The sequence below is a fragment of the Malus domestica genome, chromosome 15 (assembly GCF_042453785.1).
Source record: "Malus domestica chromosome 15, GDT2T_hap1".
NCBI lineage: Eukaryota > Viridiplantae > Streptophyta > Magnoliopsida > Rosales > Rosaceae > Malus > Malus domestica.
Genome location: NC_091675.1, coordinates 7,173,750 through 7,186,754, shown reverse-complemented (window position 1 = coordinate 7,186,754; position 13,005 = coordinate 7,173,750).

Genomic DNA, 13,005 nt, shown 5'->3' with positions numbered 1-13,005 from the left:
AACGACACATGTCCATTTAACATATAACCAATCAGCTTTTATTTTTCTAGCCAAACATATGTTATTCTGCTATCCAAACACGTCTTCTTCCTCTGTGAAACACTACCTAGCCGTCCATCCCAATCCACCATCTTTTCCCACCACTACCAACCAGAGTCGCCCAATCCACCATCCTTTAAATACACTGATCCATCTCCTTCCTTCCTCCCTTAATTTGGTGTTGCCATGACAAATCTACCATGGCTGCCGTCAGACCCACCCCCGCCTTTTCTCCACCCACTCACATCCCTCATTGAAGAGTGCTTCTAAGCATGTTTTCTGGCGAAGGGAGAGGCGTCCGCCACTCCTCGCCCTCATGTAGCTTTGTCATTGTCGATCATTGTTTACGCTCAATTCTTCTCACTGGATTTTGTTTTTCAAATTATCTTTTTTCGAAAACATGACCTTTTAGCGGATGTAGAAAAATGAATGGTTTGGAACGTTAATATCACGTTCAGATTTTTACGGTTAGTGAAAATATTGCTCAGAGTTTATAAAATCTCAAGAAACATATGTAAAATATTGCTCAGAGTTTATAAGAGCGTAATGAAAAAACATTAGTACATTATTCAAATATATCAAACGTCCAACGATATGTAAAATGAAGAGCCTTTTTTTTTCAAGATTGTGGAGCCTAATAAAAATTCATAATAATTAATGGCTAAGTGTGAAAAATGTTAAAAAAATAAAAAATAATAAACAATCCCTCATAATGATAAGTTTTACAATTTTCATGAAAGGGTCAACTCGGAAATTCGGCATCGTAATCCAGAAACCCTATATTTATATTTAACTATCGATCATCAGTGGTGAGGCCAGGATTTGCCGAGGGGAGGGGTGAAATTCAAGAGAAGGTTCAATTGAAGCGGTTGCTTTCACATTGGAGAGTGCAAAGTTTTGAGTTAATATTCATAACAAAAAACAGTCTCTTTACCAAAGCGGTTGTAAGCGGTAATATCAAAGCCATGTAAGAAGCTTAAATTGGTTAGGGTTAAATTCTAAAAAATGTTATGTCACATCCCAATCTCGACTCCGCCGTAGCACGATATTGTCCGCTTTGGGCCACGACCCCGCCTTCATGGTTTTGTTTTTGGGAACTCACACGAGAACTTCCCAGTGGGTAACCCATCTTGGGAATGCTCTCGCACGAACTCGCTTAACTTCGAAGTTCCGATGGAATCCGAAGCTAGTGAGTTCGGCAGAGTGGCTCTGATACCATTCTGTCACATCCCAGTCTTGACTCCACCGTAGCACGATATTGTCCGCTTTGGGCCCCGGCCACACCCTCACAGTTTTGTTTCTAGGAACTCACACGAGAACTTCCCAGTGGGTCACCCATCCTGGGAATGCTCTCGCATGAACTCGCTTAACTTCAGAGTTCCGATCAAATCCGAAGCCAGTGAGTTTCCAAAAGGGGTCATGCTATATAGAGGTGGGCAAGTAGATTTAAGACACATCACCCCCTCTCCGTTGGTCAATGTGAGCTGTTACACGTTAGGCGCTACTCAGGTAATGGACTAGGACCTAGCAGCTAGGCGCCTAGGCGAGATTTAGGCAGAAGCCTAGATGGATTTAAATGAATTTCTTTTATCATAAAATAAGCATTAAACAATATTTACATTATTTTTTAAAAATTAATACAATATTTATAGATAATGTGAAAGTTTATGATAAATACAATGGAGTCTTAAAAAGAGGAAAAAAAATTACATACAAGAATAATAAATAAATAAATAAGATAAATGGGTTAACAAAACAAAAAAAATGTGGGGTCATAAAAGAAAAAAAAAAGCAGAATACTTGGGCACTCACTGAGGAGCATCCCTCATTGGAGAGCGCTTCTAAGCATGTTTTCTAGCGAAGGGAGAGGCGTTCGCCACTCCTCGCCCTCATGTAGCTTTGTCATTGTCGATCATTGTTTACGCTCAATTCTTCTCACTGGATTTTGTTTTTCAAAATATCATTTTTCGAAAACATGACCTTTTAGCAGATGTAGAAGATGAATGGTTTGGAACGTTGATATCACGTTCAGATTTTTACGGTTAGTGAAAATATTGCTCAGAGTTTATAAAATCTCAATAAACATATAATATCGACTCATTATTTCAAATAATCGTAAACATCGGAACGTGATATCAACGATTTGAACCGTTCGTTTTTTTGCATCCGCTAAAAGATCATGTTTTCAAAAAAGAAAATCTAAAAAGCTAAATCCAGTGAGAAAAATAGAGCGTAAACGATGATTGGCGGCTAAATATAAATCTAGTGTTTGGGATTATGGTGCCAATTTCAGAGTTGACCCTTTCACAAAAATTGAAAAGCTTCTCATTATGAGCGATTGTATTATTATTTTTCTTTTTTTACATTTTTCACACTTCTACATTAATTATCATGAAATTTTATTAATTTTGTATTCAAACAAAAAAATTATTCATGAGGATTTGGAGTGTTTTAAGAATCCAAACGACGATGTAATTACTATCGTCTAAACGTAGAGAATGCAATCACCAGCGTTTGTATATTCTTTTCACATTTTTCGCATACTTGGAACTCCCCTAAAAACACTATTCGCGAGGGTTTGTAGGGTCTTAAAAATTCAAATGACGATATACCCAACGTCCATGCATAGAGACTGAGATCACTAGCGTTTGCATACTTTTTTTTCACATTGTTCACACTTGTTGTAAGTTAATTATTATGAAATTTTTAATGTGCTGGTATTTTTAAACTGTTTTGGTGTTTTTAATGTGCTTTGGAATGTTACTATGGCAATAATTGTCCCTTCATCTAGCAATAATAGTCCTTACACGTGGCGATAGACGAAATTTCATTTGACAAACATTTATAATTGGGGGCCATGAGGCCAATAATTGTAGAACAGAGGTATACTGCACCAGTAGCAAGTTGTTGGATATTTAATTTGTGGGTTAAGAGGAATTTTATTTTATCAAGCTCATTGTGAGGTTTACCTCACTTCCATACTTCATTAGTGTTGATAATATTGTTTGTTAAAAAAATTAATTAATTTTCATCACATTTGAGTATATTTTTTATTTTTCAATTTATATTTAATTTAGACTTTCTTATCTCAAACATGAATCAAGATGAATCCTTCTTAACCATTGGCTAGTGACAACAATCAATAACAGTGTGACATCACCTAGGTTAATTTCATCTGGCAATAATGGTCCCTTCACGTGGAAATAGACGAACTTTCATTTGACGGACATATATAATTCGGGGACATGAGGCCAATAATTGTAGAACATAGGTATACTGCACTAGTCGTGATTCATGTAGCTAACTGCCCTTGTCTTTCCTTAACTATAAACATAAGTGGTTGATACTAATTCTCCAATTAATGCAGTGACAATCTGACAAAACATGGATTTAGAAAAATCTCGATATCGTGCTAGCTTGATATATCTCACTTACTATGCTCGATTAATTTAGTTTTCTTGTACCTTATAATGTTAATGAGAGAAGTTTAAACTACTCAAACAATAGATGAAGAAATAATTTTTTTTCACTTATTGTGCAATAATAAGTGCTGGAAGATGGGCTAAGAGTATGAAAGTTTCATTAATTGAAACTATTCACCACCACCTATAAAAAAAAAGTGTTTATTTAGAAGTATGGGTAGAACTGCTTCTACTTTTTGATGTTTTACACCCATAATTTTGAAAGAAAAAAAAAATTATTTTTCATTTACCAAACACAATTTTAGCCAACTATTAAAAAAAGTTGCTTTTAGAAAAATTTAAGCAATTCCAAACCAGCTCCAACTGAATTCTAGGGATGAGAGCAATGAGAGAAAATCTAGTTTAAAGGATTTGCCCTAGACAAACGAGCAACCAAAATTTGGCTTGCAAAGACAACTATATAAGCAAGGGTACTTTAGGCATTTCCTATCCTCTGCTTATCATTCAATCTTTTATATATTTCTTTCTATTAATGAAAGGATGGTATTATCTAGACTTGACCTCCCTAGGCTAAATTGGATGCCCCAATTCCATGTTTTACATCCAATTGATGAAATTATGTCGTTTGAGCATATTTTCATTAAAGTCCACCATTTAAACATTATAGCAAACGACGATCCGACCATTGATCGACGGTTGACTTTTCGTCAACATGTCTCGATTTCTCTTGGTTTGTTGTAGGAGGAGCGTATGAGAATTTTTTATTATATGAAATATCAAAAGAATTCTAAATGTGGACTTGTACTTTGTCTTAGGCGACGATAGTACGTGAAATCTTGATTATAGTGCTAGGGTACGTTAGCGCGGACTACATGTGAGTTACTTTAATATATGTGATATAGTTATTACCCTGAAAACCTCATGTGCTAGTATACTTTGTGGATACATCATGGATTTCTAAACTATGTTTTATGATAAATAATTGTTTTTATAAAGTTTGCCATCGATCTACTTTATGAAATGCTATGTGACTTGCCTATTTGAAATGTTTATGATTGTGTTTTAAAATATATATTTGAAATTTTTGAGAAACATGAGGCCTAGTAGAAGATGGTTACCCTAGTCTCACAAGTTAGGTGACACCGAATATGCACCATGTAACAGTGGTACATGGATGATCCTGCTTGGTTAATCCGTGATAGGGGACCATACTACTTATGGATTGTGCTTGGTTAATTCGCGATGGGTGATCCTTCTATCTTAGGTATGGCCATACATACTTTGGGGTGATCACTGCCTAATAATTTCGTATGAGTGATTCTGCTTGGTTAATCCGCAATAAGGGGCACTACCTATTTGGTTACTTTCTCAAGGGTGGCTCTGATTGGTTAATCCGCTATGCGGGGCCATTTCCTGTTTGGTTACTTATGTAGGCTTCGGCCAAACTACGTCACTTTAGCCCTAGTTTTTAGTGTATTTATGAACGATAGTTTTTTAGAATCTTTGTGGTTTGAATTAGAAAAGCCATTAGATGTATGGGTAACTTATTCGGAGTTTTTAGTGACTTCACTATGATTTCATAAGTATGAATTTATATTTGAGGTTTATAAACTATGATCAATGGTCAATTTTTATTGATTATCACATACATTGTATTATTGTCACTCACATAAGCTTCGTAGCTTATCCGGGTTCTTGTTTGCCCTGTGCACCATTCCCATGATGTAGGCACTGATTGTATAGGTGACTGGTCTGAGTAGATTTCAAAGAGTAGGTAGGAAGGGTATCAGTGCAGAGATCAGAGACTTGGAGCATTTAGGTTACCCCTTTATCCTCCCTTGTACTATTCTTTTTGGGACTCTCTTTTGTGCACCATGGGCTTGTCTTGGCCTAACGAGGGTTGTGTTTTTTTAGTGTACATACTTGTATATATTTTGTAGGGGTGAACCCACTATCATATTTATTTTGGGATATTAGTTACAATATTTCATTCCTTATCTTATGTCAGATTTAACATCCTATACATCCCCGTGTCATGTGTCGATCCTTGACGTATGTCGGGATCAGGACATAACAACTTTTTGTGGTATCATAGTCTAGGTTTAGGTTTCCATACCTTAAACTTAAACTTAGAGTGAGGAAGCCGTGGATAGGTTGGGTAGTGGACCTTCATTTGACAGCCATTCATAATTGGGGGCCATAAGGCCAATAATTGTATAACAGAGGTATACTGCACCAGTAGCAAGTCGTTGGATATTTAATTTGTGGGTTAAGAGGAATTTTATTATGCCAAGCCCATTATGAGGTTTAGCTCACTTCCCTACTTCATTAATGTAGATAATATTGTTTGTTAAAAAAATCATCCGGTTTGAGTGTATTTTTATTTTTTGATATATATTTAATTTAGACTTTCTTATCTCAAACATGAACCAAGATGAATCCTTCTTAACCATTAGCTGATGACAACAATCAATTACAGTGTGACATCACCCAGGTTACGCATCTGGCAATAATGGTCCCTTCACGTGGAGATAGACGAACTTTCATTTGACGGACATTTATAATTGGAGGGCCATGAGGCCAATAATTGTAGAACAGAGGTATACTGCACTAGTAGCAAGTCGTTGGATATTTAATTTGTGGGTTAAGAGGAATTTTATTATGCCAATTTCATTATGAAGTTTACCTCACTTCTCTACTTCATTAGTGTAGATAATATTATTTGTTAAAAAATAAAAAATAATTTTTCATCCCATTTGAGTATATTTTTATTTTTCCACATATATTTAATTTAGACTTTCTTATCTCAAACATGAATCAAGATGAATCCTTCTTAACCATTGGCTGATGACAACAATTAATAACAGTGTGACATCACCTAGGTTACATCATCTGGCAATAGTGGTCCCTTCACTTGGAGATAGACGAACTTTCATTTGACGGCGGACATATATAATTAGGGGACATGCGGGCCTGAGGCCAATAATTGTAGAACATAGGTATACTGCACTAGTAGCAAGTTGTTGGATATTTTATTAGGAAAACTAATGAAAATGGTTTAAATACTTTGAGTTTTAACAATAAGGAAAAAATAAAAGGTAAAGTGAATAGTATTAGGATTGACTTTTTAGTGTAAAAATAAGATTTTTCGTTGAAGTGAACAGTACCAGGAGCTTTTCGTTAAAGTTCCCTATTTTATTTGTGGGTTGAGGTTTAGGGTACGACAGTTTGAAATGTTTCACGGTGCATCGAAACCTTTTGTTCCCACATTTAGTGCGCAATAGGGATATGTAAATAAATCTTTTACATACGATGAAATTCAAATTTAATTCATTGTTCAACAATGTTATTCACTCCTAAGGAGAAATTTTTCATTGTGATCGGAATACAGGTGGTACACCATGTGTTTTTATATAATTGGTGAGAAATTTTATTTTTTAAGTTATTAACTTTTTAACACACATATTCCACCATTTGTATAGTGATACGTGATGTACTACTTCGTATTCCAATCACACTGAAAAATCGCCAAACACAAGAAGAGGTAGATAAGATACTCAAGTATGTCTAGAAACTAACTCTAGAAAGTGTATTCCTTCTTAGAGCAACTCCAGCGGGGGAGGTTGCTCGGGGGCCAGACCTTCAAACAAGACCAAATTGCTGGGGGGATAGGGTCCAGTGTTGGGTAGCCCGAGTGACAGGCGAGGCTCGAGGAGCAGGCACCCGAGAGCCCGAGGGCTGCGTCAGGCACGTGCGTTTCACGTGCGCGTGGGCGCGCGCCTTCCGACATAAAAACAGGGATGGGTCCCGCGACACCGGTTTTGAAATGTTACCGTTGGGATAGCCACATGGTTTCCCCATGTTCGTTCGATTGCAACGACCTTATTTTATGGACCGTTGGATTTCCAACAGTAAAAAACATTTAAAAATCTCATTTAATTTCATATGTTTGATCTAAGATCAACGGTCAACGTTATTACGCTTTGTAAATTAAAAAAAAAGTTAAAAATTCTGAAATGTTACCGTTGTGCCACGTGGCATAATCTGAAGTGTTAGAATTCAATTTTTTTTTAAATCCAACGGCAAAGATTAATTAGATGAATAAATTTTTTTTAAAATGTAAAAAATTCTTTAAAATCCGAAACAAAATTATGAGAAATTATAAAAAAATTTGATTTTACTTTTCTATAAATACCTTCTCATTATCTTCTACCTTACACCACAATTTCATATTTTCTCAACTACTTTCAACCACATTCCTACTTTACACGTGGCGCAACGAGAACGATTAAAAATCTTATCCGAAATTTCATATAAAATTATTATGTATTATTTTATAAATAAAAATAATAATATTTTATTGCCAATTGCCAAGGCTATTCAGTGCAGGGGTGGAGATGCAAAAGGCAATTGCAAGGGCAATTACTGTTCATTAAGGGCAATTACTGTTTACTGGGTGGATTGAATAGTGAATAGCCTGGGGGGAGGACTCCTACACTGGAGTTGCTCTTATATCTCAAAAAGCTTCCAGTCAAAACATGCATGAGAAGAGACAAACAAAATTCAAATGAAAGTTAAAATAAGAGGTCTTTCCATAACTACCTAGTGACCTAGTGTGCCTTTCCTTATAAATTCCAATTTCCAATTACCATTGATACATGGAAAACCTAAAATCTTCAAGAAACCTAAAAATACATAAATTGAAAAGACAAACAAAAAGGAAAATGCAGTTTTGTATACAAGTAGATTTCGTTTTATATATTTGTGAGGAGCGCATTTAGTCAGATTGAATAATTTCTTCTATCTACCCTTATATTTTTTTCCCATGGCTATAAACCTAGGGGTAATACGAGGAAAATTAAAATTTTAACCAAATATTCTAAAAAAAATGATATAGTTGTTGATAATTGGATTATTACTTAAGTGTTGATTAACGTGTTTATTTCCTATTGGTGATACATCATTTAGTTTGCAAATTTGGTTTAAAAATTTGGTCTCCCTAATATTACCCAAACTTATTTGGTGAAGAAAAGTAATGCATGAGTTCAATGGCGAAGTTAGAAATAGTCGGGAAAGGAGCGAAATTTAAAACAGTAAAAGGTCCCAGACAAATGTAGGCAACCAAATTCTTTTAGATAGTAGACAAGATTAATGTTGTTCTTAATGTATCAATATAAACAAGTTACAATTGTTGCCTACGAGTTTTCATGTCATGAAAACGTCGCATAATATACTCTTTTTTTTTTTACATGCAATATGCCTTTTTTGAATCACGGGCACTACATGATACTTTACTGTCGAATCGAATGAATCGAATGATACATTACATGAAATTAATATGGTGATTCATATAGCTACCTACCCTTACTGTGAATCGATTAGTACCCACCCTTATGTTTCCTTGAATGATAGCTTGGTTGAGACCTTGTAAGACTCTTTACTTGTTTTTGCCACATTAACGCAAAAGACTTTACTTTCTCGCATGTAAAGTATCACGTAGTACTATTAGTAGCTTGTTTTTGCGAAACGGGTCTAATGGCCATATTAAATTAATGTCTTGATTCATATAGCTACCTACTTTTATCTTTCCTTGACTATTAACAAAAGTGGTTGATACTAATTCTCCAATTAATGTAGTGAGTTTGACAGAACGTGGATTTGGAAGAGTCTCGATATTATACTAGCTAGATTTATCTTCCTTATTGTGCTCGATTAATTTAGTATTCTCATAACTGATAATGTTAATTAGATAAATGTTTAAACACTTCGATTATACAAGAAAAAAAAATTCTCACTTATGGTGAAATAATAATTGCACAGAGATGAGAGCGATGAGAGCAAATCCAGTCAACAGGATTTGCCCTAGACAATGTTTGTGGTGCAATGAACGAGCAACCTCACTTCAGGCATTTCCTATCATCCGCCTCTATTATTCATATCATTTATATTTTCCTTTCTATTTCAGCATGCAAATAATGAAATGGTTTTGTTATCCACACTTATTTTTTTACGTCTACACTCTTCTAAAATTTTTACCATCAAATCGAATGAATTGAAAAAAATTAAAGAACATAAATTAACAAAATATGTGTAGAAGGTAGAAAATGGTTGTAGATAGTACCACACATTATGAAATTATCTATTATTGCTAATTTTCCAATAATTTAACGTTGTACTGTTTGATTAATTTAAGCAAACTATAACAGTCAACCAGTTCTTAAGTTGGGAATTGGATTCCATCCGGATCCAAATTGTGCGAATTCTAAGGATTCTTACATCTTAGCTGTTCATCGTACATCGTGCGATAAAAAATCGTTTTGAATTTTTTTATTTAAAATTAAATATAAATAGTTCCTAACAAAAATTGACCATACGATATACGATAAACTGCTAAGACATGATCATAGAAGATCCGGAAAGGATCCTCATCCCTCAAGTTGTGCACAAATTGTTGGAATGTGACAATATTCTTAGTAGTCACATTTCCGTGAAGCTTTTTGTGTGGCTGGAAGATCACACGTGTTGGAAGGTTTATGGTTTGGGTTTTGGCATTCTATAAACATCAACAAAGTTGTCATCTAGCACGTGAAGATAAACTTTCAAATAAAGCACATATATAATTGGTGGCCATGACCCATGAGACCAATAATTATGAAACAGATGCATACTACATCGATTGCAAGTTGATGGATATTTAATTTGTTGGTTAAGGCTTAAATACGAAAGTTGAAATGTTTCAAAAGGGAGAAAGAATGCTTCAATGTGCATAGAATTTTGTTACTTAGTACTACGGTCTAATGATTTTTGATTTGATTCCCCCAATACCTTAATGTAAATACACTCATTGCCCAACACACTAATATTTGTCTAAAAATTTAGTAGGTATTCAATTTGTGCAGCAAATAAACAGTGCATGGTTGAAAATTCAAAAATACTTTATGACGTGGTGATTATGAGCGGCAAAAATCCTCTTTCACACAGAGGAAGTAGTGTTCAGTCGAGTTGTACAGAAAAAAAAAGTACTTTTTCAGTCCCAATTTCATAGTTTTAATAGGATAAAGTATCGCCATCTATCCTCCATTGAAACGTGTACATGTATGCACACACAATGGTAATTTTATTATCGATGCAACGCATAGAAAGGTAATTTCAGTCACAATGTGAATTCAACAAGATTTTGAAATTTAGTGATACAGCTTCAAACAACACCACCAAAACCAAACCTTTCAAGTGTTCTTGTACAGACAATGTGCGGACTTAAAGCTCATGAACATAAACTAAAACTTAGAACAACCCGAATACGAATAGCATAACAACTCATACGAATTTAGCTCATAACTCCCATTTTCCTTCGGAATTTCGATCACTCACTACCAATTTCCTCAAGTGTAATTCTTACTTATATGTGCATAACAAAGTTAACTTATTCGATGGGCTCATTAAGGTCGCGGAAGAAGTAAGGCCTATTCAATCAACCTTCTCCTTCAGTAAGTACTCCCTACTACGAATCCAAGACGTGGAACCCACACCAGACCAGGACCCATGTTTAAAGGACCTTGCTCCTCTCTCCAAGCCAGGCCCAAGCTCCCAAAAGTACTGTAAAAACCCACCCCTGTTATAAATATGTTAAAGTTAGAGAGATAACCTTTTTAGTAAATGATGGAGCAAAACAGGTGTAAAATGTCACACTGAAATTATAGCACTAGGGGATGACAAATAAAAGATGGAGAAAGAGATTTCTTTCTTTCTATATATTCTCTCTGTATGTACATCGGTGGCAGTAGGAGTGCTCTATTTATAGAGCAACTCCATACAAATGTCTTCTTACACTTTGAAAATTTACAGCGTACCCTTTGAAATATATGATCTCCTGCATCCAAAGTCAATTTCCATTTGCATGGGTATTGAAAGTCTGTGTGTGTGGGCATTCATAACAATGCCAACATTGTCAAAATTGCCAATGTTTTCAACACTCCTCCTTGGATCCCCAAATATCAACATTAGTTGTCTCTTTAAAACCTTGCTTGGAAAAACCCAGTGGGAAAAAACCATAACGAAGGGAAAAGAGTACAACTTTACCTGGATTGTTGATATAGTGTTAAGTATGCTTATATTGTCTTGTTAAAACCTTGATAGGAAAAACCCATTGCAAAAAATCCTAATCGAAGGAAAAAGAGTATAACATGCATGTATCATGGAAGCTCCCCCTAATATAAATCTCCCCCTGATTCCGCATTCTCCAAATTTAGCTGTTTGGTAAGTCGACGTAATCCGATACTTTGCACTAACTTCTGCAATGTGCATTTTGGTAGAGATTTGGTGAACAAATCTGCCAGATTTTCATTAGAACGGATTTGTCTGACTTCAATAACTTTAGCCTTCTGAAGCTCATGTGCACTGAAAAACTTTGGAGATATGTGTTTAGTTTTATCGTCCTTGATGTATCATTCATTCATTTGGGCAACATAGGCTGCATTATCTTCATGAATGACAGTTGGAGTGTCTGTCTTTGAAGTTAGACCACATGAATTCCTGATATGATGGATCATTGATCTTTACCAAGAACATTCACGACTTGTTTCATGTAAAGCAAATATTTCTGAATGATTTGAAGATGTAGCAACTAATGTTTGCTTTGTTGAGCGCCATGTGATTGTTGTATCTCCATTCTTGAACACATATCCAGTTTGTGAGCGGGCTTTATGCGGATCAGAGAGGAAACCAGCATCTGCATATCCAACAAAGACCTGATCATTTGTGGAATTCTTTGAGTAGAAAAGACACATGTCTGTTGTCCCATGAAGGTATCGCAATATATTTTTGACACCCTTCCAATGACGGATTGTTGGAGCAGAGTTATACCTGGCTAACAAGTTGACTGAAAAAGCTATATCTGGTATAGTACATTGTGCTAAATAGTACAACAAAGCACCCACTGCACTCAGATATGGTACTTCTGGACAAAGGACCATTTCATCATCTTTTTTTTTACGGAATGGATCTTTCTTAACGTCCAAAGAACAAACGACCATTGGCGTGCTTAGTGGATAAGCTTTGTCCATACCAAATCACTTAAAACATTTTTCAATGTAAGCTGATTGGTGGACCAAAATTCCACTAGGATAATGCTCGATCTGCAGGCCAAGACAAAATTTTGTTTTTCCAAGGTCTTTCATTTCAAATTCGCTTTTCAGATATTCAGCAGTTTTATTGAGCTCTTTAGGAGTTCCAACTAGGTTCATATCATCAATGTATACTGCCACTATAGCAAATCCAGAATTGGATTTCTTAATGAACACACAAGGGCAAATGACATTGTTGGTGTATCATTCTTTGATCAAATACTCACTGAAACGATTATACCACATTCGTCCAGATTGTTTCAGCCCATACAATGATTGCCTTAATTTGATCGAGAGCATACCTCATGGTTTGTTAGTTGTTTTAGGCGACTTAAGTCCTTTTGGGACCTTCATGTATATGTCAGTATCTAATTTTCCATATAGATATGCAGTGATGATATCCATAAGTCGCATGTCAAGTT